The sequence below is a fragment of the Aedes albopictus genome, chromosome 3 (assembly GCF_035046485.1).
Source record: "Aedes albopictus strain Foshan chromosome 3, AalbF5, whole genome shotgun sequence".
In the NCBI taxonomy this organism is placed as follows: Eukaryota; Metazoa; Arthropoda; class Insecta; order Diptera; family Culicidae; genus Aedes; species Aedes albopictus.
The window spans coordinates 54,353,001-54,362,919 of NC_085138.1; positions in this window are offsets into that span (position 1 = coordinate 54,353,001).

Consider the following 9,919-nt stretch of genomic DNA (forward strand, 5'->3'; position numbering starts at 1 on the left):
AGCAATTCAGACCAGATAAGGCAGGGCAAGCTGGATTGTCCAACATGATGTATTGCGTCGTACTGCCTACCAAGATAGTGCAGCCAAGGGAAGAGGAAAGCGATTGTGCATTATTTGGCCAGCAATCCGTTTGGAAAACTGTCGGAGGGAAGCTGGAAATCAGATTTTGCTGCCTGTACCGCACCCGGAAGGAGAATTCCAAGTGGCCGATGGAAACCGTCTATCGCCAACGAATCCTTGACTTGAATGGAGAAGGAAAAACCCAACGACACGACGAGGACAAAGCATGGGAGACATTCCGACATAATCGACTTCCGCAGCGATCCAGTAACAGAGAAGACAAACGTTATCCGATGCCGTTGCTTCGACAGGAATGCTTTCAGCCCGGGGGCAGTATGTTCGCGCCCATCGGGCACTCCGGTGGAAAATGTGCCCCACATTCCCCTACGAGATTGAACAGCGTCACTCTAGCTCCCACAAATGTAAACACGGCGACAGCGCGGGACCGCTCACCATATATTCTGGAATGTTTAATTCGGGAAAGTTGGAGAACATTCTAGATGCACGTTGAGGTGCTATATAAGAAGAGCACCAACTCCGAACTGGGAAACAGTTTGAATTGACCCGGCAAACGGTCAACAGTGAAGTGTGTAATATCGAAGTGTACAAGCGTTCGCGTGGCTTCGATAACGCGAAGTGGAAGTGTATAAGCGTTTGCGTGGCTTCGACAATGCAAAGTTTGAAGTAGAATAAAGTGCTTTAGAGTAAAGTACTTCCCGTGTATTTTTCTTTCTGCGGAAGGAAAAATTCCCGTTTGAGGCACTGCGGCGCCTCAACATTTGGTCCTTCGAGCCGGATCAACGGAGGATTTCTGGTACCCCAGGTCTTGCCCATACCCCATCCCGCCAGGAATCCAAGAGCTTCCCGTTTGAGGCACTGCGGCGCCTCAACATTTGGTCCTTCGAGCCGGATTCCTGTGTTCCGTGGCATCCCGAGGTCTTGCGAGACATTTTCCCGCCCGGAATACCGAAGAGTCCAACGCTATCCGCTTGAGGCACTGCGGCGCCCTCAACAGCCCACACGAAGGGAGACCCGATGACGAGAAAGAAGCGTTCTACGCGCAGTTAGAGCAAACATACGATGCTTGCTCGCCGCGTGACGTGAAAATCGTTGTCGGCGACATGAACGCGCAGGTAGGAAGGGAGGAAATGTACAGACCGGTAATCAGGCAAAACAGCCTGTACGTTATCGAATTATAACGGCCAGTGTTGCGTAAACTTAGCAGCCTCCCGTGGTATGGTAGTCCGAAGCACCTTCTCCCCCCGCAAAGATATCCACAAAGCCGCCTGGAGATCACCCGATCATCAAACAGAAAACCAAATCGACCACGTTCTAATCGACGCTAAATTCTTCTCGGATATAACCAATGAATGTCCGCACATACCGCAGTGCGAATATAGACTCGGATCACTACTTAGTCGCTGTATGCATGCGCTCAAAACTTACGACAGTTATCACCACGCGTCAAAGTCGACATCGAGCAGCTGCGTAACGTAGAAGTGGCTCAAGACTACGCGCAGCAGTTAGCAGGGGCCCTACCAGCGGAAGAGGAGCTTGGCGCAGCTACACTTGAAGATGGCTGGAGCGACATCCGATCCGCCATAGGTAGTACCTCGGCTACAGCACTAGGCTTCGCGACTTTGAATCACAGAAACGACTGGTACGACGGCGAATGTGACACAACAGTTGAAAAACGAGCAGAATGCAGCATGGGCGAGAATGTTGCAACATCGTACGAGAGCAAATGAGGCACGTTACAGACAGGCGTGGAACAGGCAGAACTCAGTCTTCCGGATTAAGAAGTGCCAGCAGGAAGAACAAGATCGCGAAGCGATGGAAGAGCTATACCGCGCTAAGGACACACGAAAATTCTACGAGAAGCTGAACCGCTCGCGCAAAGACCTTGTGTCACAAACCGACATGTGCCGAGATAATCACGGGAATATTCTCACGAGCGAGTATAAGGCGATCGAGAGGTGCCGGCAGCATTACGATGAGCACCTCAATGGCGACGTTACAAGTACCGAAGGTTGCGTGCTAACAGATCAAGGAGTATGTGGACAGGACGAAAGACTTCCGGCCCCTGACCACCAAGAGATTGAAGAGTAGGTTGGCCGGTTGAAAAACAACAAAGCCGCTGGAGCAGATCAACTACCAAGCGAGCTTTTAGAATACGGTGGAGAAGCACTGGTGAAAGCACTGGGTCATTACCAAGATTTGGGTGGAGGAAGTATTACCGGAGGAATGGATGGAAGGTATCGTGTGTACCATCTATAAAAAGAGCGACAAGTTGGATTGCGGGAACTACCGTGCGATCACACTACTGAGCGCTGCCTACAAGATACTCTCTCAAATTTTATGCCGCCGTCTATCACCGATTGCAAGAGAGTTCGTGGGGCAATATCAGACTGGATTTATGGGTGAACGCGCTACAACCAACGGACCAGATGTTCGCCATCCGCAGGTGTTGCAGAAATGCCACAAATACAACGTGCCCAAACATCACTTGTTCATCGATTTCAAATCGGCGTATGATACAATCGATCGAGAATAGTTATGGCAGATTATGCACGAATACGGATTCCCGGATAAACTGATACGATTGATCAAGTCGACGATGGATCGAGTGATATGCGTAGTTTGAGTGTCAGGGACATTCTCGAGTCCCTTCGAATCTCGCAGAGGATATGGCAAGGTGATGGTATTTCGTGCTTGTTGTTCAGCATTGCTTAAGAGGGTGTAATAAGGAGAGCGGGGAACGATTTTCCCGAATTCCGTTCAGCTGCTTGGTTTCGCTGACGATATTGATATTAATACTCGTAAATTTGAGACGATGGCGGAAACGTACATCCAACTAAAATGTGAAGCCAGGTGAATCGGATTAGTCATTAATGTGTCGAAGACAAAGTACATGATGGCAAAGGGCTCCAGGGACGAATCAGCGCGCCCGCCACCCCGAATTCATATCGACGGTGATGAAATCGAGGCGGTTGAAGAATTCGTGTACTTGGGCTCACTGGTGACCGCCGACAACGACACCAGCAGAGAAATTCAGAGGCGCATTGTGGCAGGAAATCGTGTTTACTTTGGACTCCGCAGAACTCTACGGTCGAATAAAATTTGCCGTAACATGAAGTTAACTATCTACAAAACGCTGATCAGACCGGTAGTCCTCTATGGGCACAAAACATGGACCCTACGTGCAGAGCACCAACGCACCCTTGGAGTTTTCGAACGGAAGGTGTTGCAGTACCATCTACAGTGGAGTTCAGATGGAAGTCGGGACTTGGAGAAGGCGAATGAACCACGAGCTGCATCAGCTGCTGAGAGAACCAACCATCGTCTACCGCGAAAATCGGGAGGCTACGGTGGCCGGGTCACGTCATCAGGATGTCGGATAGCAACCCGACTTAAATGGTTCTCGAGAGTCATCCGACCGGTACAAGACGACGTGGAGCGCAGTGAGCTAGGTGGGTCGACCAAGTGGATGACGGTCTGCGGATCCTACGCAGAGTGCGGAACTGGAGACAAACAGCCATGGACCGAGTGGAATGGAGACGGTTACTATGTACAGCAAGATGCAAATTTTTCGATAAAGGTTTTATAAAACCATCAGATGTATGGATGACTTCTCCTAGCAAGGTAATACATTTCATTCGATCTATTATACCGTACTGGGATAATGCCTACAGTCAGCAAGTGGAAATCACTCAAACTCATAGTGATATGACACACTGATATGGGCAAAAACATTAAAACGGGGCCGTCCACAATAGATCAAAAAACTGGTCGCAGTGGAAAATGTACCCAACAGGAAAAAAAAATGTACAGCAGAGGCCACCCCGGCCTTAGCCTGTTCGGTAAGGTAAGGTGAGAGTACACCACCCAAAATAACAAACTGTGCAAAATGCCATTTTTTGAAAATTGTTTTATCGTTTCAATCAGATGTAGCGAAAAAAAAATGTACGGAGAAAAATCTGTTCTGAAAAAACTGTTACTAGCAGTTATGTACACATAGCATATTACTCAATACCGACTTTTAATTTTCTTATTTTGGATAAAAAAACCCCTATATTAAGAAAATGGCCTATACCAAAAAACACCTACTTTTTGGTCGAACTTTACTGCCGTGTGCAGCATTTTTTTTCCTCATCTGTAGAGCCTTTTAACCACTGCGTCCATTATTTAGGAATATTGTGGTATGACCCATATTTAATTTGGTGCTAATCGATTATCCTGTCACAATTGAGCTGTGATGGACATTGGTTGATATAGCACTCGATCCCAACTAGGCACAACTCGTTTTAACTATAAAGTCTATTACCCTGTTAGGATTACTTTGCCAAACTTCCAAGGGCTCTAATAACCCTTTTCCAAATATTGACAACCTTTGATTGGATAGCTCTCCACAGCAGCAGAGTAAATGTTCGGCGGTTTCGTTTTCACCTTTACAAAAACGACACTCAGATGATTGGATTTTTCCAATCTTGTGTAGATGGTACCTACTGGGGCAGTGACCGGTTATCAGGCCCGTTATTACCCTCAGGTCTCTCTTGTTTAAATTTAGTATGGTCCTGGCTTTTGCTGCACTATGTCTTATAAATCTTTTTGCTTGTCTGGATGTATCCGTGGCATTCCAATTGGTTTCTACCATAGACATTTCCCATATTTTTAGTTTCGTCCTAAGAGTACACTCAGGAACTCCACAGAATGGTTCAGGGCCTACGAAGCTTGATGCTGCATCCTGTCTGGCTAGATTGTCGGCGTTTTCATTTCCCTGAATTCCGCAATGGCCGGGCACCCAGTATAATGTTACTTCGTTCCTACTGGCCAACTGCTTCAGAGAAAGAATGCATTCCCACACTAGCTTGGACTGGCACGTGAATGCCCTTAGCGCATTTAGAGCAGCTTGACTGTCTGAGAAGATGCAGATTTTTGCAAATCTGTAATTTCTCCTCAGGCAAGTATTAGCACACTCTAATATGGCTTGAATCTCTGCTTGAAATACAGTGGGACTACATCCCATTGGTATAGCTTTACTTATACCTGGGCCAAAAACTCCAGCACCAGTATTTTCCCCCATCTTAGACCCATCAGTATAAAATACAATAGAACCTGGACGTAAGCTTGGCCCACCAGAATCCCAAATATTGCGGCTTGGTTTAACCACATTAAAGGGAACATCATAGTTGGTCTTCGTTATCATCCAATTCTCTACTGTTTTAATATCTGAGTTTAAATTGAAGTCTTTGACGATCTTCAAATGTCCTACTAGATCACCTTCTAGCAGTTTGTTGTGACGCAGAAACTGCAGGGCACTTTTTGCCGCTTGCAGTTGAACAAATTGGTGCAATGGTAATATATTGAGAAGGGCATCTAATGCAACCGATGGTGTGCTTTTCATTGCCCCTGTAATTGATATACATGCAAGTCTTTGAAGCTTGCTTAGCTTCTTTTGAGCGATTACCTCGATTGTTTTAGGCCACCATACAAGTGAAGCATATGTAACTTTTGGCCAGACTATTGCTGCATAAATCCAGTTTGTCATGTTTGGTCTCAGCCCCCACGTTTTCCCCAAGATTTTATTGCAAACCCAAAGGGCATTTGTACCCTTAGTCAATACCTTGTTTAGATGAGAATTCCAATTCAATCTTTTGTCCAAAGTTACACCGAGATGTTTAACTTCTTCCGAGAACTGAATTTGAACTCCATCTAAAGAAGGTTGGGTAAGATGTAATTTCTTCCTTCTAGTAAAAGGAACGATAACAGTTTTAGAAGGGTTTACGCTTAACCCCTCTTTCCTACACCATTTGAGAGTAAAGCTGGGAAAATTCCATCTTTCCCGGCAGATTTGAAAGGTTGAAAAGAACTCAGTGCCCATTCGATCCTCGACGGCGTGAAGATTTCACAAGCTTTTTGATAGGCATTGGTCGACCATGCATGTCTTACCTTATCTGAATCCTGTTCTTCATTCGAACAAGGAATCGACCCTGGGAAGTGAGTTCTCATCATGATTTCCAATGTTTAAGAAGAGTCAACAGTAAAACTGCCATCTTCCTTTTTAAGACTGCCAAGACCATTTGAATGGTCTTTCGAAAGGACTTTATGAAGCCTTGCAGCTGTAGGATCGTTATTGATGTCTTCACATACCCGTCTCCAATCCTTCCGTTTGGCTAGCCTCAATTCTCTGTTGTATTCTGTAAGGGCTTGTTTATACTGAGCCCAATCAGATATAACTTTTGCTCTATTGAACAACCGTCTAGATTTCCTCCTCAGTTCTGCCAACTTATCATTCCACCAAGGGACATCCCTGTTGACCTCTGTCGGATTGGGTAGCTATCATGATATGATGAGATAATTTTATCAATAATCTCATCAGAGGCATTTTCCAACTGTGAAACAGACAAGATCTGCTCACCCGCATATGAATTTTCATTCATTAAATAGATGTGATAGAGGTCTCAACTAGTTTTCTTTGGGTTTCTATAGCTTTCAATTAAATTTGATCCGACTTTATAATCGAACCTGATATGTTTGTGATCTGACAGTGATTCCTCATCAGAAACATGTCAGTTCACGATCTTATCTGATAGCAGATAACTGCAAAGCGTAAGATCTAAAACTTCTTGTCGAATAGCATTCATAAAAGTTGGCGATTCCCCTTTATTGCATATGCCTATATTATTAGACGAAATGTTATTCAGGAGATCCTCACCTCTTTTATTAATATCAGTACTGCTCCATATGGTATGATGGGCATTTGCATCACACCCTATAACAAATTGGGCGTTTATTTTTTTTGCAATAATTAACAAAATTTACGACCAAAGATGGCGGCACATCATCAACGTCTCCTGTAAAATATGCTGAAGCAATACATACCTCAGTTTTTCCCTGGATTGTTGGGACCTCCATTTTAATCGCAACAATGTCTCTTGTAATAAACTCAGTAATTGGGACAAATTTTGTTCTCCTACTTACTAAAATGGCTGTTCTTGGATTAGATTGACTTTCGTCATACAAGATACTACAATTCTGCGAAGAGCAACCCATTACCCTTCCATTATTTACCCAGGGCTCTTGAATTAATCCCACGTCTAACTGTTCTCTAATAAAGCAGAAGAGCACAGCTGAAGCACCCTTCGCGTGGTGAACATTTATTTGAATAATTTTCATGGTACTCATTTTTTTTTATTTACTATTTTTTTATTGATAATTTATTAAACAAAGAGCATAATATAATTGGCGGGGCACTTTAATCCCTGTGCTGGAGACGATTTTGAATAGACGATTGTGTATGCTCCGTGTGCAGCATAGTTGTCCCATGTTCCAGAACACCAAACTGAGAAAAACGCGTTTTAAGTTTAGCATTGTTTCCTTCTCTACGGAAGAGGATAGCGTTAGAATTTGTATTTATCATTGAAGTATGAACAAAAAATTTCATACACATTCAATTTACTTTGAATTTTGAAGGAAAAACTATGTTGGGCATGTAATGCCGGCCAACGTATGGCCCGCGGGCCGCATCCGGTCCGCGAGGACATTTTGTGCGGTCCGCGGCACAAATTGAGAAAAATAATAGAATTTGGCCTGCGCAGCGCAGTAATATTATTTTATTTTTTAATTTATCGATTTCAAACTGGTAAAAAATCATAATTTGATATTTTCAGAGTATATTTCGATGATTGTGTATAAATTTTAAAACACTTGTTTTAATTTACAGATTGCAAGGAAGCATCTGATTATGTCAGGGCCCATATAGCCGAGGCGGTAAACGCACGGGTATTCAGCATGACCATGCTGAGGGTGACGGGTTCGATTCCCGGTCGGTCCAGGATCTTTTCGTAAAGGAAATTTCCTTGACTTCCTTGGGCATAGAGTATCTTCGTGCCTGCCACACGATATACACATGCAAAATGGTCATTGGCAGAGGAAGCTCTCAGTTAATAACTGTGGAAGTGCTCATAGAACACTAAGCTGAGAAGCAGGCTTTGTCCCAGTGAGGACGTTACGCCAAGAAGAGGAGAGGATCTGATTATGTCAATATGAATGTTTGTGAACTTTTGACAACTCTTGCTAAATTAAAATAAATAAATAAAAAAAATCAGCAAGAAGATCGAGTGGCTTTATAAATATGTAAATAACAATAAATCAATCAGAATTCTCGAGCATTCAAATTTGTCACGAGATGTCAGCAAGCTCTGATATAAAATACAAAGAAAAACATAAGAATCCAGCGTAGAATCCTGCCTTATGAATGCCATTGTATTTCTTAAAATTAAGACGAACTCTAATATATTCTGGAAATATTTTCATAAATTTTGGAAGCACCAATATTTTATTAGAAACTGAAAAGTGTTTAATTTCTTTCTCATCTTTAGAATTCTAAAATTTCGGGTTGAACCCATTACCCCTAACAGTAAAGGTCGGAAAAGTGTTTGAAAAAAAAATGTGTTATCCTTGAATTTAAATTTCTGGCCCGTCAACTGGTATGCAGTGTCAGTTGTGGCCCGCGGCATTAAAGGTTTGGCAGGCCTGCGATAAATCTAGCAATTTTCGAGATTTACTCAGCATAAGCTGTCCTATGTCATGTGAGATTTTCAGCATAAGTTGTCCCATGTCGAATTTTGCAGCATAAGCGTTCCCATGTTGAATTATACAAATGATATCAGGATTTCCGGAGAATGTTCAGGATTCTCTCAGCGCTGCACAGTGGCTGATTTCGTCATTTTAGCGCGCTTAATTAATAACTTTTTAACTATGACGTTTAGCGTCATGGTGTCTTCGAGAAAGTTTTTTGCTATAATAAGGAGCTTCTTTTGAACTATAGTAAAAATGATCAATCCCCCTAAAAGTGAGATAGAAAATTTAGTTTTTGCATTTTTTAAGATACAAGGTTGGTGTCTTCACAAAAGTTGTAGATAATGTTATTTGGAGCAACTTTGTCAAAGACGCCAAGTTTGTAACTCCGTTACTTTTCAAGATACGTTACGTTTTTTATCATCAGCCCCTTGAAAAGGGTTTTTGCGCAATAACTTTCGAAGGATTGATTCTACATTTTTCTGATGTTCTACAAAGTTATAGAAAAAGGTAAAACACATAACTTCGCCGAACACGACATTCTTCTTATTTCAAAAATAAAATAGTTATAACGGTTTTTATAGTTTTTTGGGCCATATTTCAAGCATATATAACCTAGCTATAGGCAATTATATGCAAATTTCCTTTCAAGCATGTGAATATACAAGTAATTGCCTCTCTGAGAAAGCCAAAAGCATCAAACTGTAAGAAACTGTAAGATGGTTTTTGTACAGAAACTTTCAACCATCTATTTTACTTTTATATGGGATTTATTCATATCTTCAACATATTTATTTGACAGTTCATGGCAGCTTGCATTTTTATTGTTATTGTACGTGTGTGTGAATATATAGAATGGATTGTGATGCATTCTGGAGCATTCATGAAGTACGTTACACGAAAACTTATCATCTATTTATATTTTCTTACTAACTCACAGTGCTGCATGTAGTCCACGAAAAGAGCGAATGAAGTCCCATTTTTTTTTCTTAAATTCTAAACTTGCGCGTGACATATTTTGTGAAGGCTCCCTCTAGTACATGTCTACAATAGTTATAGCTAATTATAAATCTTATTGTACTCTACAGTAAGGTGCTGTTTAATCGTGATCTGACAAAAAAAGTAACACTTTATGCGTTCTTTTCGTGGACTACGTGCAGCACTGCCAGTTAGTCAGAAAATAGAAGTAGATAGTAAGTTTTCATGTAACGTACTTCATGAATGTTGCAGAATGCACCACAATCCTTTCTATATATTCACACACTTACAATAACAATAC